At 48.9% G+C, this 13,135-nt stretch overlaps 1 long non-coding RNA gene across 2 annotated transcripts; it reads right to left on the bottom strand.

Moving 5' to 3' along the window:
* Positions 1–795: 795 nt before the first annotated feature.
* On the bottom strand, positions 796–7,134 carry LOC106837650 (uncharacterized). Of its 2 annotated transcripts, none has more exons than XR_011502599.1 (3): positions 6,363–6,673; positions 4,342–4,621; positions 796–1,110 (listed from the first exon to the last, which is right to left on the bottom strand). It is a non-coding gene; the product is annotated as an uncharacterized lncRNA (long non-coding RNA). The 2 variants fall into 2 exon arrangements; XR_006533984.2 differs by lacking the exon at positions 6,363–6,673 and adding an exon at positions 6,711–7,134 and having other exon boundaries at positions 806–1,110.
* Between the last annotated feature and the right edge of the window lie 6,001 nt (positions 7,135–13,135).

Here is a 13,135-nt window from a genome sequence, read left to right as displayed (position 1 = left end):
GCGGACACCCACAGGAGTGAAACTGGCAGTGGATCTTCTTCCATTCAAGCCTCGGGATGACTGGCGTAGCCGACACCTTGACTGCAGCCATGTGAGACCCTGAGCCAGAGGAACCCAGCAAAGTCCTGTCTGGATTCCTGACCCACAGGAACCATGAGAAATGTGTTTCTTATTTTAAGTCCCTAAGTTTCGGTTAACATGTTACACAGCGATAGGTAACTAATGCACTTTGCCAATCAATTATTATCAAAAACTTGATGGGAAAAATAATATTCGTGCAGGCCTGCTGAATAAAGAATCTGCAGTCTGAAAATGTCCCTAGACATTCTGCCATATTAATTGTTCTAAAGAACCAGCTCTTGGTTTTGTTTCCATCATTATTTTCTGCCTTTATGCTTATTAACTTTTTCTTTTATTTTGTTGCTCTTTTCCTAGCTTGTTGAGTTGAATGTTTAGTTCATTAATTTTTCATCTTTTCTGTTCACTAATAAATGCATTTAAGGCTATGAATTTTCCCCTGACTATGACTTTGGCCACTTCTCATAGGTTTTGAGATGTTCTGCCCAATATTCCAAATGTTACCTTTGAATCAAGCCAGATAATCAGAAAGTTGTTCTCAGCACTTAGTAAGTGCTTAATAAATATTTGACTGACTTACTGAATAGCAAAAATCATCATCATCATCATCATTGGGGTAGAGTTGGAAAGTGAAACATCAATAATATAGGATTGGCCAAGTCGATGCTATGAAAATACAAATGAATTATTATGCAGCCATCACACAGAGTCTCTCTCATGTAACACAAGCACGTATGACTTTATTCAAATGTGTAGGATTGAGGGTCTCCATAGAAGAAAAGGATAAAATACAGCCAGGCCTTAAAGAGACCAAGTCTAGGTGAGAAGACAACCTCCAGCACAGGAAACAACTAGAAAACAACTAATTACACCCCAATGGAAGGCTTCAGAAAGTCCCAGTCTCCTGGAGCAGGAGGGGGTCCTCGAATGTCATTTAGAGGATGGTACAGGACTGTAATCTTGATTCTTCCTCTTCCTAGCTGTGTGACCTCAGGGCTAGTTACTTAACTCCTCTGAGTTCAGTTTCCTCCTCTGTAAAATGAGAACAATAAGTCTTGTGAGGATTAAAGTAGATAAACCCTGGCACTTCATTAATAGTTAACAGATAATATTTATCGTTAGTATCAGGAGCCCAGTGCCCTGCCTGTGTGGGCTGTGAGGGAGGTAACTCACCCCCACCTGGCGGCTGTGCCTGACCCCCAGGCCTGTGGGAATGTTCTCCTTGCAACCTCCCAGCGCCCCTTTATGATTTCTGTGAGCCTGAGGTACTTCTGCCTTCATGGGCCCCTTCCTACATTAAAAGAATATTATAGGGGCCGGCCCCGTGGCGGAGTGGTTAAGTTTGCGCCCTCCGCTTTGGCGGCCCAGGGTTTCTCCAGTTTGGATCCTGGGTGCAGACAAGGCACCGCTCATCAGGCCATGCTGAGGTGGCATCCCACAGGCCACAACTATAAGGACCCACAGCTAAAATATACAACTATGTACTGGGGGGCTTTGGGGAGAAAAAGCAAAAAAAAAAGAAGAAGAAGATTGGCGGCAGTTGTTAGCTTAGGTGACAATCTTTAAAAAAAAAAAAAAGGAAAGAAACGGAAAAAAAATATTATAGGGGCCAGCCCGGTGGCATAGTGCTTAAGTTCACGTGCTCTGCTTTGGCAGCCCGGGGTTCACCGGTTCAGATCCTGGGTGCGAACCGACACACCGCTCATCAAGCCATGCTGTGGCGGCATCCCACACAGAAGAACTAGAAAGACTTACAGCTGGGATATACAGCTATGCACTGGGGCTTTGGGGAGGAAAACAAAGAGGGAGATTGGCAACAGAGGTTAGCTCAGGGCCAATCTTAAAAAAAGTTTTTTAATTAAATATTTTATATATATTTTATATACATATACATAAACATACATATATAGAATTATATTTTATGACTGCATTGCATAAATATATCAGACATCTTCTTCTACCTAAAAGCTTATTTTATTCTGATTTTACAAGAGATTAAAACATTTCGGTGGGCCCCTGAGGTGCCCTGGGCCCGAGGCATGGTCCCTGCCGTGTCTAATGGAGAATCAGCCCGCGGCCCTCGGTGACCGGCACCCCCTGGCCTCCTGCTCTTGGGGGTCTTCAGTCCTGAGGTCTGTGAGGTCCCTGCCTGTCTCCTCTCCTGTCATTCTCCTCCAAAGAACCAACAGATGGACACATCAGTGATGTTTGCCCCTTCCTCCCTCTGTGACCGCTCCCTTCGGGGGACGGTGGGGGGGGGGGGTGCGGAGGGGCCGAGCATCGAGCTTTTGGCATCAAATGGGTAAATGTCACAGCCTGGCTCTGTCACCTACAAGCTGAGTGGCCATGGCAAGTCACTTCGAGCCTCAGTTTCTTCATTTGTGAAAGGGAGCTAATAATACCTTCTTCACAAGGTGATTATAAGAATTTAAAATATTTCTTTAATTAAAAAATAAACATATGTAGCATGTGGGGTGCACAGTAGATGCCAGAAATTAAATGAGTAAAGGTCTTCCTTCCTTTCTCTGAGGGAGAATTCCTAAGTGGTTCAAGCTTCCACCTGAGATGATGAAGCCAAGAGTCCAGAAGGACGGTGGAGAGAGCAGAAGCTCAGGGTGAATTCACCATGGGCCTCCAACAGCCTGGACTCTGGCTGGCAAGCACGTTCCTCCCTCTGTCCCTGGAGGACAGGTCTCCTTAGGAAGCCAATGTCCATCCTCCCAGACCCCGGGGAGCCTGGGACCGGAGCACGGAGGGGGAGAAGAAAGATGCTGGTGAGAGACAGATGTACCACCTCAAGGGGGCTGGATGCTCCCACCAGCAGGTTAGGGGCCCTGTCTCTCCTGGACTGAGCTGGGGCTCACGACCTATGCTTTCCAATCTCCAAGGAGATCAAAAATCCTCCTTTTCCCAGCGTCTTTCTTCAGGTGTGATAACCTAAGGCATACAGAGGCCTTTCCATGGCTGTGTGACCTTGGGCAAGTCGCATAACTTCTCTGGGCTTCAGTTTGTCCATCCGTAAAATGGAAACTGTAACCATCACGCCCTGAAGGGTAGATGTGAATCTCAAGGGAGAATATATGTGAAGTGCAAAGCACAGTGCCAACCCATGTTCAGTACCAAATGAATATTTGCTGTTATCAAATATTATTACTAGGCCTGTTTGGACATTTGGGCCGCCTGAGCACATGTCCAGCCCTGCTTCTGCAGCTCTGACCAGCCAACCATCTGCCCTGCAAGGGACTTCCACAGAGCCCTGGCCTCATCCAGCCCAGGGATCTTCCTCGTTTAACCTGATCGCCAGGTTCTGTGGCCTCACCCTGAACACCTGGCAGCACGCCTACACTCCGAGCTGGCGTCCCCCCAGGACCCCCCAGGTTCCCTGGAGCTCTTGGGTCATCTTCATCTCACCTGGAATTGGGGAGGGGCCTTGAGGGAGGAAGGAATCTGAAGTAGGAGGAGGGGATGGACCGCTCAGCTGTCTCCGCTTCTCCCCTCCTGCCCCACAATCCTTTCACCACCCATCGGGTCTTTGTAAAATGTAAATGACAACACCCCACTCTCCCGCTCTAAACCCTCCAGGGGCTTCTCGCACTTAGAACAGAATACACACTCCCCTCTCGGCTGATGAGGCCCACCTGACCTGGCCCTGGCCACTTTGCATCCTCATCTCACCCCACATGCTCCCTGGCCAAGGTAACCTCGCTGCCCCTTGAATTCACCAAGCTCATTCCAGCCTTAAGCCTTTGTCCTTGCTGTTCCCTCCACCTAGAACTCTCCCCCAGCTCTTGGCTGGACCTTCTCATGTCAGTCTTAACTCAAAGGCAGGTAGAGGGATGGATGCATGAATGGATGCATGGATGGATGCATGGGAGGATGAAGAGGTGACTGGATGGTTAGGTGAGTGAGCTAGGAAGTGGATGGGTGGATGGATGGATGGGTGGATGGATAGATGGATGGATGGGTGGATGGATAGATGGATGGATGGACAGATGGATGGATGGATGGGTGGATGGATGGGAGGATGAAAAGGTGAATAGGTGGTTGGGTGGGTGGGTGGGTGGGTGAGAAGGTGGATGAATGGATGGGTGGTTGGATGGTGGATCAGCAGCAGGAAGCACTCATCATAGAACCCAGAAGGGTGGGTATTTTGGGGGGCTCCAATCTAGTGATGCGTAGTGCCATCAATTCCCCCCACATACCCTTCAGCATATTATCCAGACCCTTTGGACCAGGGAGGCTCCTTCTCAGGGTCACACCTACCTACACACACTTGGCACTAGGTGGATTTACAGAAGAGACCATAATGTTCTGTGTTCTGCTTCTTATATGCAGCAGGAGGAACATTTTCCATAGAGAACATCTCTCTAGAAATTAAACAAGTAAAGCAGGCTGTTTCTGTTACTTGGGTGGTCCTGGAGCACTCTTCCTGGGGGAAGGGAGACGCCAGCCCTGAGCTCTGGCCTGGGCCACCCAATCTTCCTGTGGACAATGAATCTGGTACACATAGATGGCCTGATCACAGTTGTCCAAATAGCGGTATCTGTGGGGAGCAGAAACAACATCTGAATTGCAACCCCAACCCAGCAGCCCCACCCGACTCCCAGCTCCTGGCAGACCCAAGGGCAGCATGGTATCTGCCTCAGGGCAGACAGGCAACCTTTGTGTCTGCAGGAGGGGGCAGCATTTATCTGTCCTGCTGTGGTAAAGGACCAGAGGAGGTCCCCAGCCATGGGGAGCTCACCTCCTCCCAAGGCCTCTGGACCACCTTGAACCCCCCATGCCATTGGAAAGACCTCCCTCTCACTGAGTTAACATCTGTCCCTGGGGATAATGTCCTCCCTGTTCCTAATTGGCCCCAGCTCTGCCCCGGGCCACACAGGATAGGCTGCCCGGCCATCCTTATGATGTCTACAGCCTTCTCTTCTTCAGGAGGAGCAGCCCTCATTTCAACGACCGAGTTCTTCCTTGAAGGTCTGAGAAAAAACATGGTTTCAATTCTCCTCATCTTCTCGCCACTCTGGTCAAATCGGTCAATTGATTCAACAGCAGTATTCAATAAGCTCTTATTGACCACCTACTGTGTGCAAAGCCCTGGGGCTACATTGGTTAATAAATTCAACATCACACACACCCTCCTTCTTAATGCATGATGACCAGAAAAAAAAAAAAAAAACAGAGCAGACATCCATTTGGTGTTTGTCGGATCCCAGGTGCTTTGCATACTGCTTCATTTGATCTTTACCTATCCGCCAAGTGTTATTATACCCATTGAACAGATGAGGACACTGAAGCTCAGAGAGGTGGAGTGACTTGCCAGGTCCTGTAGTAGCAGAAGCAGGGTGGGATCAGCTGCCTCCTACACCCCAATGACCTCCAGGGGCTGAACACAGGGCTCCGGAAAGAGCATTCTGGACAATCAGGAGAAAGTGAGGTGAAACCCTCTCCCCCGACATCAGGCTTCCAGGGATTCCCACGGGTTGAAGGCAGGGAGCCCAAGTCCGTCCATCTGTCCGCAGGGCTGTGCTTGGCATTATGCTCATCCATTAGTCGGCATTCGTTGAGACCCTTGGCATCTGGGCACCGTGCGCTGCTCAGCAGGGGGATGGGAGAGGACGGGAGACAGAGACGCTGGGTCTTGGTCCCAGTCTGGGCTGACAGCACCCCCACTAGCTCCCAGCTGTGCCCACCACCATCTACCAGCCTCCAGGACTCACACTCCAGAATCAGAGAGTAGATGAGGCAGGATTCCAGGGGCCCACGAGGTCATCAGAGGCCAGCCCTCCCTTTTTAGGTTAGGCAATCCCATAATACCCCTGCAGGTCGAGTTCACAACATCAGAGACCCACTACGCAGAGCAGTAATGGACGCCCCCCCCCCAACTCCCAGAGGGCCCTGGGGAGACCATAGGCTGCCAGCACGGTGCTGGAGGAGACCAGAGGGAATGGTGGCTCCATGTCCAGACCTGCCACCTGCGCTGGGGCCTCAGTGGAATGACATCAGCCTCAAGCCCTGACTCTGCCTTCTACTGGCTGTGTGACCTTGGGCAGGCCAGGTGGCCTCTGTTTCTTCACCTGGAAAGTAATTTTAAAGATCTCTACTTCACGGGATTGCCATAGGGTTAAATGAGAGAACATATGTAATGGGCTCAGTCTACAGAATCTGGCACATAGCAGGTGCTCAACTATTATTATTTTGTGGTTAATATCTAATGGCTGGCATTTGCTGAATGTTTCCCACGTGTGGGCCATTGAGAGGCCCCTCACCTACATCATTAGACTTACTGTAAGGTTCTCAGGGAGCTGTGCAGAGCTGGCACCCAGGAGATAGTCATTCTCTCCGCTGGACACAAGACAGCTCCAGCCCTCGCTCTCCCCAGCTCAGCAGGAGGGGCTGGCAGTGGTGACCTTCCAGCTCAGTGTCTGGGGATCTCTGAGTCCTGGTTCCTCCCTCTGTCACCTCCTCCTGCCTTCACCACCCACCCAGAAGTTCCACTGGCCTGCTCGCAGACTTACACGCCCTTCTCCCCTGCAGAGTTCTAGAGGTCCCCGGCCCCTCCCTCCCTGTGCTTCACACCCGATGTCCTCCGCCCAGCCCACAGGCGTTGATTGGCAGAGAATAAGAGATCTCACCATCAGTTCACCAGAGTCTGCCCATTTCCTGGCAAGCAGCTGACACCTGTTTGGTTTTAAGAATCAAGGTTTCCACCCTCAGACGTTGCTGGTGAGAATGTCAAATAGTGCAGCCATCATGGAAAACAGTTTGACAGTTCCTCAAAAAGCCAAATGTGGAATCACCATATGAGGCAGCACTTTCACTCCTAGGTGGAATTGAAAGGAAGTGAAAACAGGGGCTCGAACAGATACTTGCACACCAGTGTTCATAGAAGTGTCATTCACAACAGACAGGAGATAGAAAAACCCATTAACAGACGAACACATAAACAAAATGTGGTATAGATACACAATGGAATAGTATTCAGCCTTAAAAAGGAATGAAGTGCTGATCCATGCGACAACGTGGATGAATCTTGAAAACATTATGCTCGGTGAAAGAAAGAATATGCAAAAAGCCCAATACTGTATGATTCCACTTTTAAGAAATATCTACAAGAGAAATTCATAAAGACAGACAGTAAATTAGAAGTTCCCAGGGGCGGGGGGGAGGGGGAATGAGGAGTTATTGTCTTATGAGTACTGAGTTTCTGTTTGGGGTGATGAAAAAGTTTTGGAAATAGACGGTAATGGTTGCACAACATTGTGACTGTAATTAATGCCACTGAATTGTGCACTTAACGGTTAAAATGGAAAACTTCATGTTATATATCTTTTGCTACAATTTTTAAAAGTTAACAATGTAATATACCAGAAAACGTTGAATTGTGCCCTTTAAATGCGTGAATCGTATGGTATGTGAATTATATCTCAATAAAGCTATTTAAAAAGTTAGAGCTGGGGGCCTGCCCCCTGGCTGAGTGGTTAAGTTTGTGCACTTGGCTTGGGCAGCCCAGGGTTTCGCCAGTTTGGATCCTGAGCGCGGATATGGCACCGCTCGTCAAGCCATGCTGAGGCGGTATCCCACATGATACAAATAGAGGGACCTACAACTAAAATATACAACTATATACAGTGGGGGTGGGGATGGGGAGAAAAAGCAAAAAAAAAGATTGGCAACAGTTGTTAGCTCAGGCACCAATCTTTAAAAAAAAAAAGAAAGAAAAAGTTAGAGCTTTCCTGGAATTCATAATGGCAACTTATTTCATTTCTTTTCCTTTCAACCCCTGTCTGGAGTTCCGGTTCCAGGCACAGGGCATGGCCTCCTGTTTTCAGGAGGTTGCGGTGGGGGTAACCTCTCTCTGGGAGAAAGAAATCATTTGCCTCCTCCTGCTGGCCACTGAGAGAACCACCTAAATTAGGAAGAAAAATAGTTTGTCAATTGCTAAGCATCTGCCTAAAAAAATGAAAAACTAAGACATTCATATGATTAAAAAAACACTTCACTAAGGTCAAAAGGGTTTTCCAGGGGAAAGCCAGGCTGCCCCTCAGCCCGGTCCTCAGGGCTCCCGGTGGTGAACACCCTCCTCCTGCCTCCTTCCAGAGATTCTACGACCATGCAGGTGAAAGCCGCCATACACACTGTCCCAGACCTTGCTTTTATTCTCTTCTCAGTATATCTTGGAGATTGTTCCATGTCAGAAAAACACTTTTCTCTTTGTAATGTCCCACTAAGCTGAGATCCAGCTAACGGAAAGTCGAGTGGGACACACATTTAGTTTGGGTTTAGTGGGTTATAGTTAGAAGGTCCAGGGTCACTTCTAGGAACAGCTAGGTGACTGCCAGCCATCCCAGTGTAGGGAATGGTTTCCGGAAGTACTCCTGTCACCCATACCCGCTCTGCTGATTCACCTGGTGTCCTGACAGAAAGGTGCAGGGACAGAGGTCACATCCCTATGTCATCATGACAAATGTCCTAGGCACCCAACACCAGAAGAATTTTGGCAGTGGAGAACCAAAGTGTGCATCATGTGGAGCCAGGAGCTAGTCTGTAGAAAATTCTTCCAATTCTCAGGCACATAAAGTAACAAGTGGAGGATTCAGTTCCCAGTAACACCTAGTTACGACGGAAGTCCCCACCATTGGGAAGACAATCAATGACGCAGCATACGCAATTACAAATGCACCACATACTATTTTCTTTTTTCTTTTAAGATTTTATTTTTTCCTTTTTCTCCCCAAAGCCCCCCAGTACACAGTTGTATATTCTTAATTGTGGGTCCTTCTAGTTGTGGCATGTGGGACGCCACCTCAGCATGGCTTGATGAGTGGCGCCATGTCCGCACCCGGGATTCAAACCGGTGAAACCCTGGGCCGCCACAACAGAGCGCACGAACTTAACCACTCAGCCACGGGGCCGGCCCCTATTTTGTTTTTTCTTGGGAATCACGTGCAATAGAATTGGCCAGAACACCTCTGCTGTAGGACACAAACCTGCAGCAGATTGTAAACGGCAGGCACATCTGTGTGTGACATCGAATGTTTTATATATCATGACCCATGAGGTTGTGTCTCAGCACATAACACATTTTGATCTGACAAAATCTGCAGCTCCTGACGAAACAACATTAAAAATTTGGCCTTCTCAAACTTGACAATATTAAAAACCTAAGATTTACATGACATTACCAATAACAGATTATGAAGCTGAGAAAAACCTCCCTAAAATAATAAAAAACATTTTCTGATCAAACGTGATAGAAGTCTGACTTTTCTTTCCCCTTATAGAAAATATAATAAAATCACTCCTATGAAGAGCATGAAGCTTAGCATTGTAGAAAAAATATATTATAGTGGCACGTCAGGTAGTTAAATAAAATTTTCTTATTGTTCTGATTGTATCATTATGGTGTTTGTCAGCTTTTTTTTAAGTTTGTAATTTGTAGGAATTTATTTTCTCACTCTAAATAAATACTTAATTTTGCATGCGTCATTATATATTCTTATTTTTTTTAAGAAGTCTCCAAATTTTTACAAACTTCAGTCTCCATAAACTTGAGTTCACCTGGTCCTAATGTAAAGTGCGTTTCTCACGTTGGATATCTGTCAAAAAAGGATTGATGGGGCCGGCCCTGTGGCAGAGTGTTTAAGTTGGCGCGCCCCTCTTCGGCGGCCATGGGTTTCGCCGGTTCGGTTCCTGGGCGCGGACATGGCACCGCTCATCAGGCCATGCTGGGGAGGTGTCCCACACAGCACCGCCAGAGGCACTCACACCTACAGGATATCCAGCTGTGTACTGGGGGGCTTTGGGGAGAAGACAAAGGGAAAAAAAAAGATTGGCAGCAGATGTTAGCTCAGGTGCCAATCTTTAAAAACAAACAAACAAAAAGATTGAAAAGCTCTGGACTAGATAAATGCTCTCCAAGATTTCTTCCAGCTCCGGAATTCTCTGACTCTGTGGGAAACGCAGCCTATCCCCCTGCTCCCAGCAGCTGCGGCTCTGGCAGAAAGACAAGGAAGTTCGTTCTTGGAGCCTCTCCAGGCCTTTCCTGCTGCACTTGGAGTCCTTGTCCCGAGGGGAGGCAGGGACAGATAAAGCGCCAGTGTGCAGAGTTCTGGGGGAGGGGGAGGAAGACAGGTGCCCTGAAGATGTGAGCTTTGGAAGAAAGGAAAGAGAAGCGGATAGAACCAAAGGCCCCAGTTCCTGTCTCTCACCCGTCACTCCACCACCAGGATAACTGGTCCCGCCTCCTCGGCAGCACTTAGGACATTCCCACACAGGGCTGGTCACGGTGCCGCCTCACAGCTCCCTGGTGCATTGTCTTCGCTGCACTACCCCGATTTGAAAGTATATTGTTCATTTGCGTGTTTATTAGCCTACTAGAATGCAAGTTCCACGAGGGCGGTGCCTTGCCTCTCTTCCTCACCCCTATATCCCCGGACACAGGACTCAGCACAAGGTGGGAGCTCAATAATTGCTTTCATGCGTAACCTCTACCTCCAAGCAGCGATAAAGCTCCAAGCACCGAGCCCATGAATGAATGGTACGCATCTGTCTATCAGCCAATTAACGAGGGGCTATATTTGCATATTGCCTTTCTATTGGTGAAACCTGGAGGCTCTGGTTTCCTTCAGCCAATGGGGTAAGAGTCATAGTATCTGTGGCCACACCCCCTGCAAACCAGCTCTTCCTACCTGGAGGAAGGGGGGCCGCTCAGACTCCCCACTCTCCAGCTCCTTCTTCCTCCCCCTACCCGGGTTGGCACACAATTCAGTCACCTGAAAGTGTGACCGCGCCTGGTATACCTGAGGACCAGAGCTGGGTGAAGCTGATGTTAGGAAGAGGTGGGACAAAGGGAGGTGTAGGGTCCCAGTACGCCACAGAGATAGGCCCCATGGCGCAGGCAGACCTTGGGGGTGAGTCCCTGTCACCTTAGACCTGCCCATCTCGGATCTAAGATCCTTGAGAAACCAAAGCAGGCAGGTGCAGGGGGCTCAGGGAACGGGGGAGGCGGCACACAACGACGACGCTGAGCACAGGGTAAGGCTACCTTTGGATTGGGACTTCCTGGGCCACACCCTAGAGAGTCCAAGCTGAATATGAGGTTGTCCAGGAGCCTGCATTCTTAATTAGCTCCCCCTGGGGATTTTGACACAGGTAGTCACCTCAGAAGAAACCAGCAGAGTAGACCCAGCGAAACCTTGGAAATCAAGCAGAACTCGGTCCCAGCTCCCCGCTCGCTTGTGGCTTCAGTCAAGATTTTCTTTAACCTCTCTGGAGCTGTTTTCTTCCTCTGTAAAACAGGGAACCTAATCTCTACTTAAAGGCATGCTATAGAAGTCATGGCACACAGCAGCTGGACAGCAAATCATCTTTATCATGGAATCAGAGCAAAGGTGGTGAAACAAAGTGTCACAGGGGAGATTCCCACCGACCACCCAAGCCCCCAGGACCTGGAAAAGCCCAATGAACAAGTTCATTTCGCTAGTGGCCTCCATCTCCTCCCTCCACACACAAGAAATGACCCAGTCTCCCTTGAACCAAACCTTCTTTTGTTGTCCCATTATTTCAGGCAATCCAGATCTTCTGGGAAAGGCTTAATTGCAAGCAACCAATCAGATCATCTTCTGTAACACAGGCATTTATGTTTGCTCTGAATTTATATTTTCGTCCACCTAAAAGGTCATTCTTTTCAATAAAGATAATTTATTAAATCTACCGGGAAGTGGGGCTGAATTTTAATACTTTGTGAGCCTTTCCATTTACGTAAATTCATGAATCAGGGCAACAATCGTCCTTATGCTGTGTGGCCTAGTTGTGATTCAGAAAACATGAGACCCCTCTCTGGCCCTGCACACACACATAAGGGATTGAACACATATGTTTCATGCTCTTCACCGTCTTTCTGATGCCTGCTCCCTCCTCAGTCAGCCGTGGCACCTGGAATCGTGGTTCCTGAGACCAAGCATGGTCTTTGGGTGCAGAGACTCAAGCTCGAGTTCAAATTCTCGCTCTGGTCATCTTAGCTGACCCCAGGACCTTTGCACTTGCTGTTCTCTCTGCCTAGACACCTTTTCTACAAGAGGCACCTTCTCAACTTAAATGTCAGCTCCTCAAAGAGGCCTGCCCAATCCACTCTAAACATGACCTCCACTGTCCTCACACCTGCCCATTTGGGTACCTTTGTAATTATCTCAGTGTGTGTTTTGTTTGCTTTTGTGTTTTCTGTCCTTTAAAGGCAGGCACTTGGTGTTATGTGGGCTCTTGTGATGTGATGGAGGCTGTGTGGGCACATTGGCCTACCACATCCTCATGCAGGGCCTCAGAATTCTCATCTATGAAACAGAGAGAATAATACCCAACTCTGAGTCTGTGAGAGGATTACACGAGACAATGACAGCCATGGGCCTTTGTGCTCCTGCCCGTAGGGGTCTGCTGGAAGGGAGACACAAGCCAGGATCAGGCAGGGGTCACAGGGGCTAGAGTTGAGGCCAGGTCTCATCTTGTCCCCTGGACCTTCTACAATTCCCCCAACAAAGGACTGGGTGCCCTCCCACATCTCTCCTCCAAGTTCTTTCCCATGCCCTCTCCCCTTTTCCCTCCCCATCCTCACCAGCATTTCCAGTGTTGGAGGGGTTTTCCTGGAAGGGTCTGAGGCACGAAGCCACTGGAGGTCAGCGTGGGTTGGATGATTACAGCTGCTTCAAGGACAGCTCAGCTTTGCTTGCCCATTCCCCCGCAGGGGTTCCCCAAGTCACTCAGAGCAACACATTTGCCAATGGCGGAGATGGGAACAGCTGCCGAATTCCTGCACTGGCTGTCTCCTGTGTAGGTCCTCCTTCCTTTCACCCACCTCAGGTTCTTCCTTCCACACCTTTGACTGTGCCCCTCGTCTGGGCCAAGCCCTATCTGCAGAACCACAGCTCCTGGCTCTCCCTCACCAAGCCCGGCTCTCCAGGATTCACTGAGGCACAGCCTAGAGCCTTCCTGACAGGCACAACCTGGCTCTCCCCAAAACACATACACTCGCTGTGCAATGTTGGGCACATTCCTGCATCCCTCC

This window comes from Equus asinus, chromosome 4 (assembly GCF_041296235.1).
Source record: "Equus asinus isolate D_3611 breed Donkey chromosome 4, EquAss-T2T_v2, whole genome shotgun sequence".
Classification (NCBI taxonomy): domain Eukaryota; kingdom Metazoa; phylum Chordata; class Mammalia; order Perissodactyla; family Equidae; genus Equus; species Equus asinus.
This window is presented reverse-complemented; position numbering and strand designations above follow the sequence as displayed.